The sequence below is a fragment of the Pongo abelii genome, chromosome 8 (genome assembly GCF_028885655.2).
Source record: "Pongo abelii isolate AG06213 chromosome 8, NHGRI_mPonAbe1-v2.0_pri, whole genome shotgun sequence".
NCBI classification, from domain to species: domain Eukaryota; kingdom Metazoa; phylum Chordata; class Mammalia; order Primates; family Hominidae; genus Pongo; species Pongo abelii.
The window spans coordinates 21,028,571-21,041,929 of NC_071993.2; the positions used below are offsets into that span (position 1 = coordinate 21,028,571).

Sequence of the window (13,359 nt, forward strand, 5' to 3'; positions counted from 1 at the left end):
CCAAACCCCTGCTCTATACCACCTCTCTTAAAGATGAGAGTAATCCTATAAAACTAACTAGCATATTAAAAAAAAGTTAAAAGTAATATACACAAAAATGCAAAGTGTAGCCCCGGAAATAAAATAATACCTCAGACCCAGATCCCCCAGGCTCCCTTTGTAGAGACAAAGTCACTGTTTATTACATGTCTTTCAGATATATTCTCTGCACATACTCAAACATATACATGCATATATGCATGTATCACCTTTCAAATTATATCCAGAAATGGAAATATACAATGCAATCTGTTCCGTACTTTCTTTTTACTCTAAATTTACTTTATTTCTTTAATGACTATGGAATATTCCATGGTATGGATGGAATATTTGTATCAACATTAGGATGGCTCCTAGGAATACTCTGAAACAGCAAAAGTTCATCTTTCCCCTCTTATGACCTAGTATCCCACCCTCCATCCCCCTTGCAGAGCTTCCCTGAACCCTTCACCTTCTCTCTCTTGACTGGTTCTACTCTATCCTTTTTCCCAAAGGGTCCACCCTCCAAAAGCATGGACCCTCACACCAATAAATACACTTACCTTCTTTCAGAGTGGCTGGCCTGACTTACCTTATTCTGAAAGAAAGCAATCTGATTTCCCACTAATTATTATATGAATTGCTGCCAACTCCTTAACCCACACATTTAGAAAGATGTTTGTTAACTAAGTTGAACTCATTATTGGAATTCCAGAGAGAACAACAATTAAAAAAACAACAAAAACGCAGAACAGAAGCTATCAAGAGCACAGAGCACACAATTTGGAGTTGAGGTCAGCCATATTGGCTATTGTCTCATGCTGGAAAATCTAGACATAGAGCTTTCTCTAATTAACGATATTTTGGGCAGTTTTTTTGTTTCCTCTAGCTAAAAGTCAAATTATTCTTCAAAAGCTCTAAGATTTTTCACAATACTCTTATTCAGTAGGTGTCCTGGAAAGAGTAGGCCAGCTGTCTATAGGTGTGGGCCATCTGTAAACAGGTGTCCATAACATATGGACCCACCCTTCCCAGCCTGCCACCAGTAAATCGAGAAAGAGCAGAAAAGAACATTTTGTTTAACTAAACTCTCCATTATGCCTCTTATGAAATCTTATAGGCCATATAAAAATACCAATATCTCTTCATCATATGCACAGAAAAATGGCCTGAGTCGCTACTGGCATCTTTTGCTATGTTACAGGCAGAAAGAACTGGTTCCCTTTCACCAGGGACAGGATTGCTGCAGATTCATTTCTGAAATGATATCCTGTTTGGAGACAGACCCAAAGTAAATGCTGAAGTAACCTGGTACCACAGAGCTCTGAGCAACATTTATATTCGTGGGATTCTTTTGCAATCCTTTATAAAACTTGACTAATTTTTCTAAGAGGGCTTAAACAAACTTGTGATTTGATTATGTGAAATTTTGCTTCTTTTATGATCTTATTTTTCCTTTTTTCACTTTCCTATCAAACATTTTGGCTCATAAACAATGTGCCTGATGCTCTGTCTACACCTATATGAAAATTATCCACAGTTTGCCCCAAGGTTATCAAGTATGAGATATTGTATTCCAAGGATTTCTATCACATTCTATTCCTTAGGGGCATATTACTATAGGACTTATGCTCCAAGAAAGAAATCTGTCCCTCATTCGTTGGAGTAGCCAGGGAGGGATTTTAGCTGGATTCATGTGAGCTGAGCGGGTGCAGGGGGAGAGTGTATGATCTTGCATTCAGCAATGGCCAGCGGCATTACTGCTGATAGCACATCCAGCTGAAGAGTGATGCTGAATAAGCTTTGCTAACAGTATTCAGGAGAAAAGAATGCAAACAGAGAGTAAACACAGATCAGTTTCAATTTCTGAATAAAAGAGAAACACAACCTATGAATATTCCCATCGACTAAGCACAAGCTCTCAGATAAGACCTAAAAATGCATAGATGAAAGAGACAAAGGCCCCTCTCCTAAGAGATCACAGATGAGTGGGGAGAAAAAATCATTGAACGATCACAACTGAATGGAGAAGGTCTGAATTGGGCAGTGGTGGTGGTGGAAAGAAAGGATGGGAGGGACTGGAGAGATTTGGAGAGGAGTTTCAACATGACTGCATGTAGAGTGACAGAAGCTCAGGAGCAGAGGGTACCTGAAGTTTCTACTCTGGCCACTGTGTGTCCAGTGATAACATTAAATCAGATGGGGAATGAAGAATAAAAGGAATGGACCATGAGTTCAAGTTTGGGATGTGCTGACCCCCAGATGCCCACAGAACATCATGGTCGACTATGAACTTCAACCCTTTAAAATTTATATTAACTTTAAATTATTCCTATTAAAATAAGTAGATCTTTCCTTCACAAAGATTCTTCATGAAATCTTAATCTGAAGACAGAAAAAGAATGTCATCAAATATGGAAGAAGCTTGGTTCTTGTAGATCTACTCCACAGAGCAAATGGTGATCATCACTGATAGTAAATAAGACACATAAAAGAGTTGACTGTTAGCCTATGGGCTCAAGGACAAGGAGAGCCCTAACTATAAACTGTGTATCCTCAATTTGATCAAAGCAAAGTCAGTAACAGTACATTAAAACCATACTCTGAGAGTCATAATTTCAACTATGAGTTAAAAACCAAAACCTATCTTTTAAGTGTTCATGTAAATATCCTTTGCCAGTGTAAACAAAGAATAACTCAAGTGCAAGACCTCACAGAATGACTTATGTGTGGTATACAGTCCAGAGCACATCCTGTGGCAGCCAGACAGCCAGGGTTCAAATCCCAGTTTTGCAGCCCTGAGACCTTAGGCAAGAAGAATAAACTCTCTGAGGCTGTGTTTCCTAAACTGTTTCTGCTCCTCGTGGCGAGATATGACTTACTCCTAGATAGGCACGACCAAGTATACACATAAAATATGAAGCTTTCATCCTGTAAGATAGTGTCACCCAACAGAGATACAATGTGAGCCACATATTATATTTAACTTTGCTAGTAGGTACTTTTAAAAAGTTTCTTTTTAATCTAGCGAAATGAACTTAATAATATATTTTTAACTCAGCAGATCCAAATTGTCATTTCAACATGTTATTGATATAAAATTATTAATGGAATAGTTTACATATTTTTTAGCCAAGTCTTCAAAATCACTGTACAATTTATACTCACAGCACATCTCAATCCAGATGCTAAACATCATCCGAAATACTTGGTACAGTTTAAAAAGTAGATTCACACGTCCCAAACATAGTAAAATTTTTCCAGTAACTGAATTGAGTATCAGTGTTTACATTTAAACTAAGTAAAATTAAGTGTTCAATTTCTCAGTTACACCAGCCACCTTTCAAGTAGGCAGCAGTCACATGTGGCCAGTGGCTACCATGCTAAACAGCTGAGTGCTAAGGTAAAAAAATTACTCTGGGTCAGGCTATGCCATCACTTGCAGGCACCACAAGAGAACTCAGACATATACACAACATAGACAACTGAATTGAGACTGCAGATGTGCAGAAACAAATCTTAAGTGCTAAGAAAAAGGACTGGAGAGAAAAGGAGAAGAAATAGCAGGCAGACCCCATGAGAATACAGAAAGTAGAAGCAATCCATTGTAGGTGTCTCATTTTCCCCTGCCCATAACTGTAGACATATTTTCTGCTTTCCCTTCTGATCCAATGGAAGGAAATATTCCTGGATTCTACTGAAGGCCAACACTATACTTGTGCTTTGAATTCTATACCCTTCTTTCCAGCCTTCTCTAGAACTTTGCTCCTGCTGTAATCCCTCTCTCATATCACCGGTTTCTCCTACTCTACGAGATCAATTCCATCAACGTTAATTAAAACATGCTTTTGTAGCTCCCGTATTTAAAAACAAAGATGAAAAATGCAACAAAAATATTTTGATCTTAGACTACTTCCATCTTCAGTGCCATTTCTCTTTGCCCTTCACAGCAAAACTTCTTAAATGATTATCTCTATTCACTATTTCCAATTCATCCCCTCCTCTCTTAGCTTCTTAATTCTCTCTCATCTCAGTAGACCCACCTTTGCTTGTTCCTCCTCTTCCACCAGGCCTCTAAAGGTTGGAGATCTTTGAGAAACCTCCATACCTTACCATTTTGATCCAGCAATCCCACTACTGGGTATCTAACCAGAGGAAAAGAAATCAACATATCAAAAATATGTCTGCATTAGTATGCTTATCACAGTACTATTCGCAATAGCAAAAATACGGAATCAACCTAAGTGTTCATCAACAGATGACTAGATAAACAAAACGTGAGAGAGATAAATATATATATATTCCTATCACTGATTAAAGGAACTTCAATAGAGTTATTCACAGCTATTAAGTATATTTACATAAAACCATTTTATTTGTCAATATTAATGGTTATGCTATTTCTCCACCTGCCTTTCCTAGTCAATAAAATTTTGTTAAAAGGACAAAAGTTGAAAATTGTAACCTCAGCAATCCCTAACTTTGAGGACTTACCCCCTGATACGAATGTTCATGCATATGCATATTTTCATCACAGATGCAGACAGATGCCCTTGCATCTATGTATACATATACACATACACCATGGAATACTACTCAGCCATAAAAAAGAATAAAATCATATCTCTTCAGCAATGTGGATGGAACCGGAGGCCATTATCGTTAAGTGAAATAACTCAGGAAGTCAGATACCACATGTTCTCATTTACAAGTGGGAGCTAAATAATGTGTACACGTGGACATACAGAGTGGAATAGACACTAGAGACTTGGAAAGTGGGGAGGGTGGGAGGGGATGACAGATAAGAAATTACCAAATGAGTACAGTGTATACTAAGGAGTACAGTGTATACTATTGGGGTGACAGTTACACTAAAAGACCGGACTTCACCACTGTGCAATATATGTATTTAACAAAACTGCACCTGTACCTTCTAAATCTATAAAAACTAAAAAAAAAAAAAAAAAAAAAAAAAAAAAAATTAAGGTTAGAGAGCTTCAGGCTTGGTACTGGGCCACTTCTCATTTCTATCTAAACTTTCTTGCTGGGTGATCTCACCTCATTCCAGGGTTGTAAATGCCATCTAGGTGCTGATGACTCTCACATTTATGCCTCTTCTCTGCCTTCTCCCCTAAGTTTCACACTAGTAGAGAGAACAGCTTAACGGCCACCTCCATTTAGATATCCACATCCAACCAAAATGTGTCTACCTTTAATTTATCCCTTCCCTAGTCTTCCTCATCCAAGCTAACTGGCCATTCCACTCACTCATTTACTAGAAACAAAATTCTAGGAGACGTTCTTGTTTTCCCTACTCCCTCATTACAAACATTTCATCCTTTGACATGTTTTATTGGATCTATTTCCAAAGCAAAACTTAAATTCATCTTCTTTTCTCTATTTCTATGGCCACCAGGCTTAGTCCAAACCACCCTATCTCAACGTATCTCCTGTACTCATTCTCTGTGTACATTCTTGCACCATAAAACCCATTTTTCCTAGACATCAGCCAAGGTAGTCTTTTTGAAAATACAAATTAAATTGTATCATACCTCTACTTCAAAACTTTCATGACAGTGACAGTAAAACCCTAGCTCTACCATGGCCCTGCCTAGTCTCTCCTACTAAATCCTACACCAGTTCCCCTCTTACTCAGTCCAGCCTTCTCTCCACTTACGACACACCATGCTCCTTTTCACTGCAGAACTTCCCCACTTGCTACCCCTTCTGCCTTGAGCCTAAATAGATGGCTTCTGCTTAGACATGAGCCACATAAATGCCAACAGGAGAGACAAAATCTTCCTTACAAATGATTCTAAGCCTCTTCTAACACACAGGAGTATGGAGATCCAGGACCCAAATCCCATACCATAAGGTTTGCCTAGAATGATGCTAAGTGGAAAACATTCAAAGCAGGCAATATTGTATGTCCATTTGCAATCTGGAACATCTAACCAATCGACGTCTGTTGTGTGGACAGTCACAGCCTTACCCTAAACATATAAAATATAGAAACGCACGCCTGTAACTTTACTCCAGTCAATCGTGGAAAATCAGTACTGATTAGGCTTTCAGAAAAGACATCACAACTCTGAGCAAGCCAGTCCTTTCAGATTCACACCTCAGTCATTCATAATTTTCTCAACCTTTCCTTTCCCATAAGAAAAAAAAATAAACTCTCTAGCATTTCAGCTCAAAATAAACTAACCAAAATTTCATTGGGAAGATGTTATCAAAGTATGACAAAGACACACCATAATTCTCAATCCTTCTAAACAGCTAGTAGATATTAAATTCTTCTGCAATGAAATTTTAAAAAAAGTCTTTAACACATCTTTAAATGGCAAAACTGATGTTTCAGAATCAACTCTGTTTATTCTTGGCCTGCCATGAACTGTTAACATAGAAGGCTGGAGCTTTACCAGTATATAAATAAGTTTATAAATTAAGAGAAACACTTTGCCATTTGAAACTAATAAATGGACAAATCAGAATTGAAAATATAAGAGATCAAAGAGAAATGTTCCTCTAAACTAACAAAGATATGGGATGAGAGTCAGTAGATCATCAAGGAATGAGGACTGTCAGCTCTTTTGCGCCATGGCTGTGGCCTGGAAAAAGTCCAGGCCTCCTGGGGGAGGGTCCTTGGCCTGCCTAGGGCGGTAAATCCCAGACGCTGGAGTTTCCAACCTGGGAAAGAGTCTCCGGCCCATGCAGGGCGCAGAAGTGAGAGCCACCTGACATGACATGGACGAGGGTCTCAACAGTGACCACAAAGAACTCGAAATCAAAACCCTTCTTCCCCACCCCAGCCCCATATTCTATCAACCTTTACATTCTTATGTGCATCTGGAAGGAGGTAAAGAAAGTCCCACACTAACCAAGCCTATTTATTTCTATAGGTCAAATTCAAGCCAAAGTACGTAAAGAAATAATAAAAAAAAAAATCAAACATTTCTTACACAAATTATTTTATTACTAACAGCATATTCTTTCACTCACTCCTTCCCTGGTGTTCCTCACCTAAGCTAACTGGCCACACCACTCACCCATTTACTAGAAACAATATTCTAGGAGACGTTCTTGTTTCCTCTACTCCCTCATTACAAACGTTTCATTCTTCAGCATGTTTTATCCATCTATCTCCAAGGCAAACCTAAAATTCATCTTCTTTTCTCCATTCCAATGGCCACCAGCTTAGTCCAAACCACCATATCGTACCTGTCTCCTGTACTCATATATAAGAATAAGTGCCCTTCATATACACCATGGAATACTATGCAGCCTTAAAAAAGAATGAGTTCGTGTCCTTTGCAGGGACATGGATGAAGCTGGAAACCATCATTCTCAGCAAACTAACACAGGAACAGAAAACCAAACGCCAAATGCTCTCACTCATAAGTGGGAGTTAAACAATGAGAACACATGGATACTAGGAGGGGAGCATCACACACCAGGGCCTTGGAGGGGGGTGGGAAGAAAGGGAAGGCAGAGCATCAGGATGAACACCTAATGCATACAGGGCTTAAAACCTAAATGATGGGTTGATAGGTTCAGCAAACCACCATGGCACATGTATACCTATGTAACAAACCTGCACATTCTGCACATGTATCCCAGAACTTAAAGAAAATTTAAAAAAAAAATTTTTTTAAAGAATAAGTATTCTTGCCGAAAACTGCTACACATTCTAAAATAGCATTTTCTAAAAATCATATCACTGATTAAAGGAACTTCAACAGACTTGCTATTAAGTATATTTATACAAAACCATTTTATTTGTCAATATTAATGGCTGTGCTATTTCTTCACATGCCTTTCCTAATCAAGAAAAGTTTGCCAAAAGGACAAAAGTTGAAAACTGTAACCTCAGCAATCCCTAACTTTGGGGACTTATCCTCTGGTACAAATGTTCATGCATATGCATATTTTCATCACAGATTCAGACAGATGCCCTTGCATTGATTTGAATACTCGCATAAATATTAATGTATACAAATGCTTGCATGCAGAAAACCCATTTATGAAATATCCAATTGCATAAATTAGGTACATTAGATACTAACTGCATCAACACTTCAGAAAATACACGCAAAAGTTTGCATGACAAAAAAAAAGGTACAATCCATTAGAAGAACCTAGATTCTCTCGATGTGTTTGCCATTCTGTGGGCATGAACTGGGGATCCCCAGAAACGATTTGAAGCTTTTAGATTACTTATGGTTCACCATTTGCATCAGTCCCTCCTGACCCAAAAACTAATTAAGCCCTTCTTTATAGTAAATTTATAAATTGTTGCCTGTGACCCTGAAAGAAAGTGTCAATTTTTTAAGCCATCAGATGCCCTTAAGAACTAGTTTTTTCACAACAAATATGACTCCGAAGTAATTTTCACAAAACAGCCTCAAAACTTACCTGTACACTACTAGACTATACGACTGACTCACTCTCAGGAGTGTCAGGTAAATATAAACCTTAAAAAGTAACAGAAGATGGCTGGGTGCGGTGGCTCATACCTATAATCCCAGCACTTTGGGAGGACAAGGCGGGTGGATCACCTGAGGCCAGGAGTTCAAGACCAGCCCGGCCAACATGGCTAAACCCCATTTCTACTAAAAATACAAAAATTAGCCAGGTGTGGTGGCACGTGCCCGTAATCCCAGCTACTTGGGAGGCTGAGGCAGAAGAATCACTTGAACCTGGGAGGCAGAGGTTGCAGTGAGCCAAGATCACACCATTGCACTGCATCCAGACTGGGTGACAGAGGGAGACTCCATTTCAAAAACAAAAAAAGAAAGTTACATAAGAAAATACAATGAAGCCTCACAGTTTGGTGAATTTAGATACAACACAAATGACATTGGCACTCAGTTCTAGTTCTCAAGTGGGGACAGTTCTTATCTTGGGGAGATGAGTGTTTAAGAAGCCATTTCCTTGTCACCAACTATTCAGAGTTTTTCAGTTCAGTATATGGCCAGTTGGGTACACTATCAGTTTCACTATCTTTACTTTTGTATTTTTTGTAAAAGTACAGGTTGATTTTAAAATATGTTTTCATTAATGATGAAATTTTTTTAAAAAGCCCCATTTTACACTTCAACTTTTTGTGCCTGATTTATGAAATGATTGCAAGTTCTCGCTCCCTGCTTCAGACTGGACTTTAGTCTCATCTGTGACTGAGCAAGCCTTCAGAGAAAGGTCTACGGTCAAAACAAAGGGCAAAGAAGATGGGTTCTGAGCCCGAAGTATTCCTTCTATTATAGAGAGTGCCTAGGTCTCCCTGAAACTCAAATTCGGCTCTCATGAGAATATGACAAGCATCTCAAGAGCTGAAGGGATATATAAAGTGTTTGGGACTATTTCTGCCTAGTCTCAAAGGATGTACTTTTTGATCAAAGAGTGTGCTGCAGGGACTTACTACTGTGCACTAACGCAGACTCATTAGTCATTCTCCTTGGCACACCATTCCACATTTTGAGCCTTCCACAGTGAAGTGAGTCCGCAAAACTGAATTCTAGCCTGTGGGATATGGATGGACGTGACGTACATGACTTCCAGACTGAACCTGAAACCCATGCTATCCACGGGTGCTAGAGAGAAGGGGCCTGGATCCCTGAATGACTGCATGGAACAGAGCCCTTTTAAGCCCCCTCCCTGCTACCAAGCTGTGTTGGTTTGCAGTGTCAGAGTAAAATAAACCTCTATTGTACTGAGATCTGAAGGTTGTTTATTTCAGCAGCTAACTTCCTGACTCATACAAGGTGCAACCACAGCATATAAAACGCACCTACTATTTCATTAACAGACAAATCTTTAAGACATAGCAACATTTCTGTCAGGAACAAAATGGGAAGAGAGATCTAGGAGAGCATCAAGACAAGTCAAGTGTTGTGATTGGAAATGAATCTGGAAATAAACTGGCATGCTGTGCAATAGTGAAGCAAAGTGCCACACGATTTTATTTATTCGTTAAAGCACTTACTGAAGGCCAATACATGCCAGGTACCATGTCTGGTGCTGGGGTTAAAAATATGACTGGCCACATTCCCCGAGCTCAAAGAACCACAGTCTAGCTGGCTGGAAAGAGAGGAAATTCAATCAGTCCTTCGACACAGTGTGTTAAGTATTAGAAAAGTCACCCTGAGGAAGCATCCACCATCTCCTCTCAGATGGAGAGTCTGTATAATACACAACATGGGTATCAATAACAAAGATCACAACATAGATTCATTTCTGGATAAAAAATAACAGAAATTTTGAATCTTCTCAAGACTGTGCTAAACATGACAAATCGCAACTGTGAGCCTACAAGTGATGCTAATATCAACTAAGGCAGCAGATGATTATCAGCATCTCTTCATCGAATTCACTAAGCACCACATGGAAGAATGCAGATAACAGAACTGAGAACACCCCCAAGAACATGCTCCCCTTGGTAGTGAGCCTTAAAATATCTGCATCACATGGAAATCACACGGACATTGGCAGATCTCCTCCTTTGCAAGGATACTGTGCAATCAGAGACTGAATCTGGAATCTGTCCTTTTAATGAAATGTAAGCAGAATTAAAACACTGTTACCTCTTTAAATTAAAATACAGAATTTCAGAAGAAATATACGGTTTTCTCCATCCCATCTTAAATAATCTTGATGCTTATCACAATGCTTGTAAGGATGCAAAGAATCATTAGGAAATTATCTAAAAATCTTAGGGTCCTGAGTTCAAATTGCAAAATAGCTCATTTGTGAACTAATAATCTAAGAAGAATTTTTTTCACCTTCAATACATGAGAATCATTATAGGCCCAATTTCCACTCTTATCATTGAAAGTTCTATAACGGACATTAGCTTCCAGAAAAAAATTGCAGTACTCTTTAATAAAGATATTATATCTAAAACTGTAAGGGATGGTAATCAAAATAATGTGCCTTCTAAAAAATCCAGATAAATATAAAATAAACTGTTGCAAATGGCAATAAATTTGAAAACTGGAAATACTGCTGCCACTTCTACAAATTCAAAATGACATGACTAATTAACGCATTTCCATGCCAAAATCTTTCCTCCATTTTCAGTTTATTGCATAATAATAGCAAAACTATCAATTATTAAGCACAATGACAAATCTTACACTCATATTGTAAGAGCTAATATTTAATTCTCATAAAAACTTTGCAAGTATTTTCATTTCCATTTTACACATGTGGAAACTTAGACATAATAAAGTGAATGAAACGGAACCACTTTATTACTCTATTTCCTATGGTAAAAGGGGCAATACAAAAAGATGTGGGCATTAGAACTCAGGTCTTGTCTGCCTCTCAAATCAACTGTTTATGCTCAACAGGCTGTTGCGAATGGAACCTAAAAAATGGTGGACAACGATTATGAAATCTGTATAAGCAGAATCCAAATTCAGTCTACTTGTCACTCTGGCCCATGTCTTTTCTGTCCTGAATCACATAGTTAACTATGTCTGTTCCCCAATTCCTTTTACAATTAGGTCTGGCCTTAGAGCAAAAATTAAGTGACAGCTTAAATCCAAGGGACAGCTCCTTCTCTAGTGTACAAACATTCCAAAAAGCAGAAAGCCAGCTGCCTTTTTCTTGGCAACTTCCCACTGAATCTAAATAAATAATGCAGTGTTTTCTGTGTTTTAATTTTCTTTAGCATTACCGTTCATTATCGTTTAATTTCTGCCTGTTTTAATTATTGCCTTTTCTGACCTTCCAAATGACCTTGTAATCCAACACTGTTTAATAGGCTTGAACATCTCCCACCTTATGAATAAGCTTGGGTCGATTCTTTTTCAGCAACATAAACATTAGCTCATATCACATACTCTTAAAAAGAACAAAAGCATAAGAAGGAAATGGGACCTTTCATCAAACATCCCACTTTTTTGCCTGGTATTAATCCTCATTTCAAAGCAAAACATTTTGGAATCCTTAGGAATAATTAGCACCACTTTGCTTTCGATGTGTGATCTGGAAGGATTTAAAATTGCACCTGCCAAGTGCAGCCCAATGACATAGGCTGAGCTTTCTCCTGCCCTACATGAGGGCACACAGACGTCTCCAACTCTCCCAAACCAGGCTAAACAGTTTTTCCCATGTCTCTCAATTACATGTTAATAAAATTCTTAAAGGCCCAAAAGGAAAGCCTATCATCCCTTGGTGTACCCATCTCCATTGAAAAAGCTCAATTTCACATTTTTATTTAACAGCACCTTTCTTCTGAGCCATGCAAAGGACTTTTCCATCATGCGTTCATTCATCCTCGCAACTTAAAATAAGCATCAGATATTATCATTCCCATTAGAGATGTAGGAGAAAACAGGCATAGTGATTGAGGTACAATGTTCAGCTGAAACAGGTCACTTCAAAAGTTGAAAGAGCTGGGGGGGTGGAGACAAGATGGTCGAATAGGAACAGCTCCAGTCTACAGCTCCCAGTGTGAGCGATGCAGAAAATGGGTGATTTCTGCATTTCCAACTGGGGGACTGGGTTCATCTCACTGGGGAGTGTCGGAAAGTGGGTGCAGGACAGTGGGTGCAGCACACTGAGCATGAGCTGAAGCAGGGCGAGGCAACGCCTCACCCAGGAAGCGCAAGGGGTCAGGGAATTCCCTTTCCTAGTCAAAGAAAGGGGTGACAGACGGCACCTGGAAAATCCAGTCACTCCCACCCTAAAACTGCATTTTTCCAATGGTCTTAGCAAACAGCACACCAGGAGATAATATTCCACGCCTGGCTCGGAGGGTCCTACGCCCACCGAGCCTCGCTCATTGCTGGCACAGCGGTCTGAGATCAAACTGCAAGGCAGCAGCGAGGCTAAGGGAGGGGCGCCCACCATTACTGAGGCTTGAGTAGGTAAACAAAGTGGCCAGGAAGCTCGAACTGGGTGGAGCCCACCACAGCTCAAGGAGGCCAGCCTGCCTCTGTAGACTCTACCTCTAGGGACAGGGCATAGCCAAACAAAAGGCAGCAGAATCCTCTGCAGATTTAAATGTCCCTGTCTGACAGCTTTGAAGAGAGTAGTGGTTCTCCCAGCACACAGCTGGAGATCTGAGAACAGACAGACTGCCTCCTCAAGTGGTTCCCTGACCCCCCAGTAGCCTAGCTGGAAGGCACCCCCCAGTAGGGGCAGACGGACACCTCACACAGCCGTGTACTCCTCTGAGACAAAATTTCCAGAGGAACGACCAGGCAGCAGCATTTGCTGCTCACCAATGTCCGCTGTTCTGCAACCTCCACTGCTGATACCCAGGCAAACATGGTCTGGAGTAGACCTCCAGCAAACTCCAACAGACCTGCAGCTGAGGGTCCTGACTCTTAGAAG

At 39.6% G+C, this 13,359-nt stretch overlaps 1 protein-coding gene across 3 annotated transcripts in view; it reads right to left on the reverse strand.

The window, feature by feature from the left end:
• Positions 1–13,359, reverse strand: part of NEBL (nebulette) — a 518,729-nt gene that overhangs the window by 143,829 nt on the left and 361,541 nt on the right. The gene's annotated exons all lie outside the window — the stretch shown is intronic.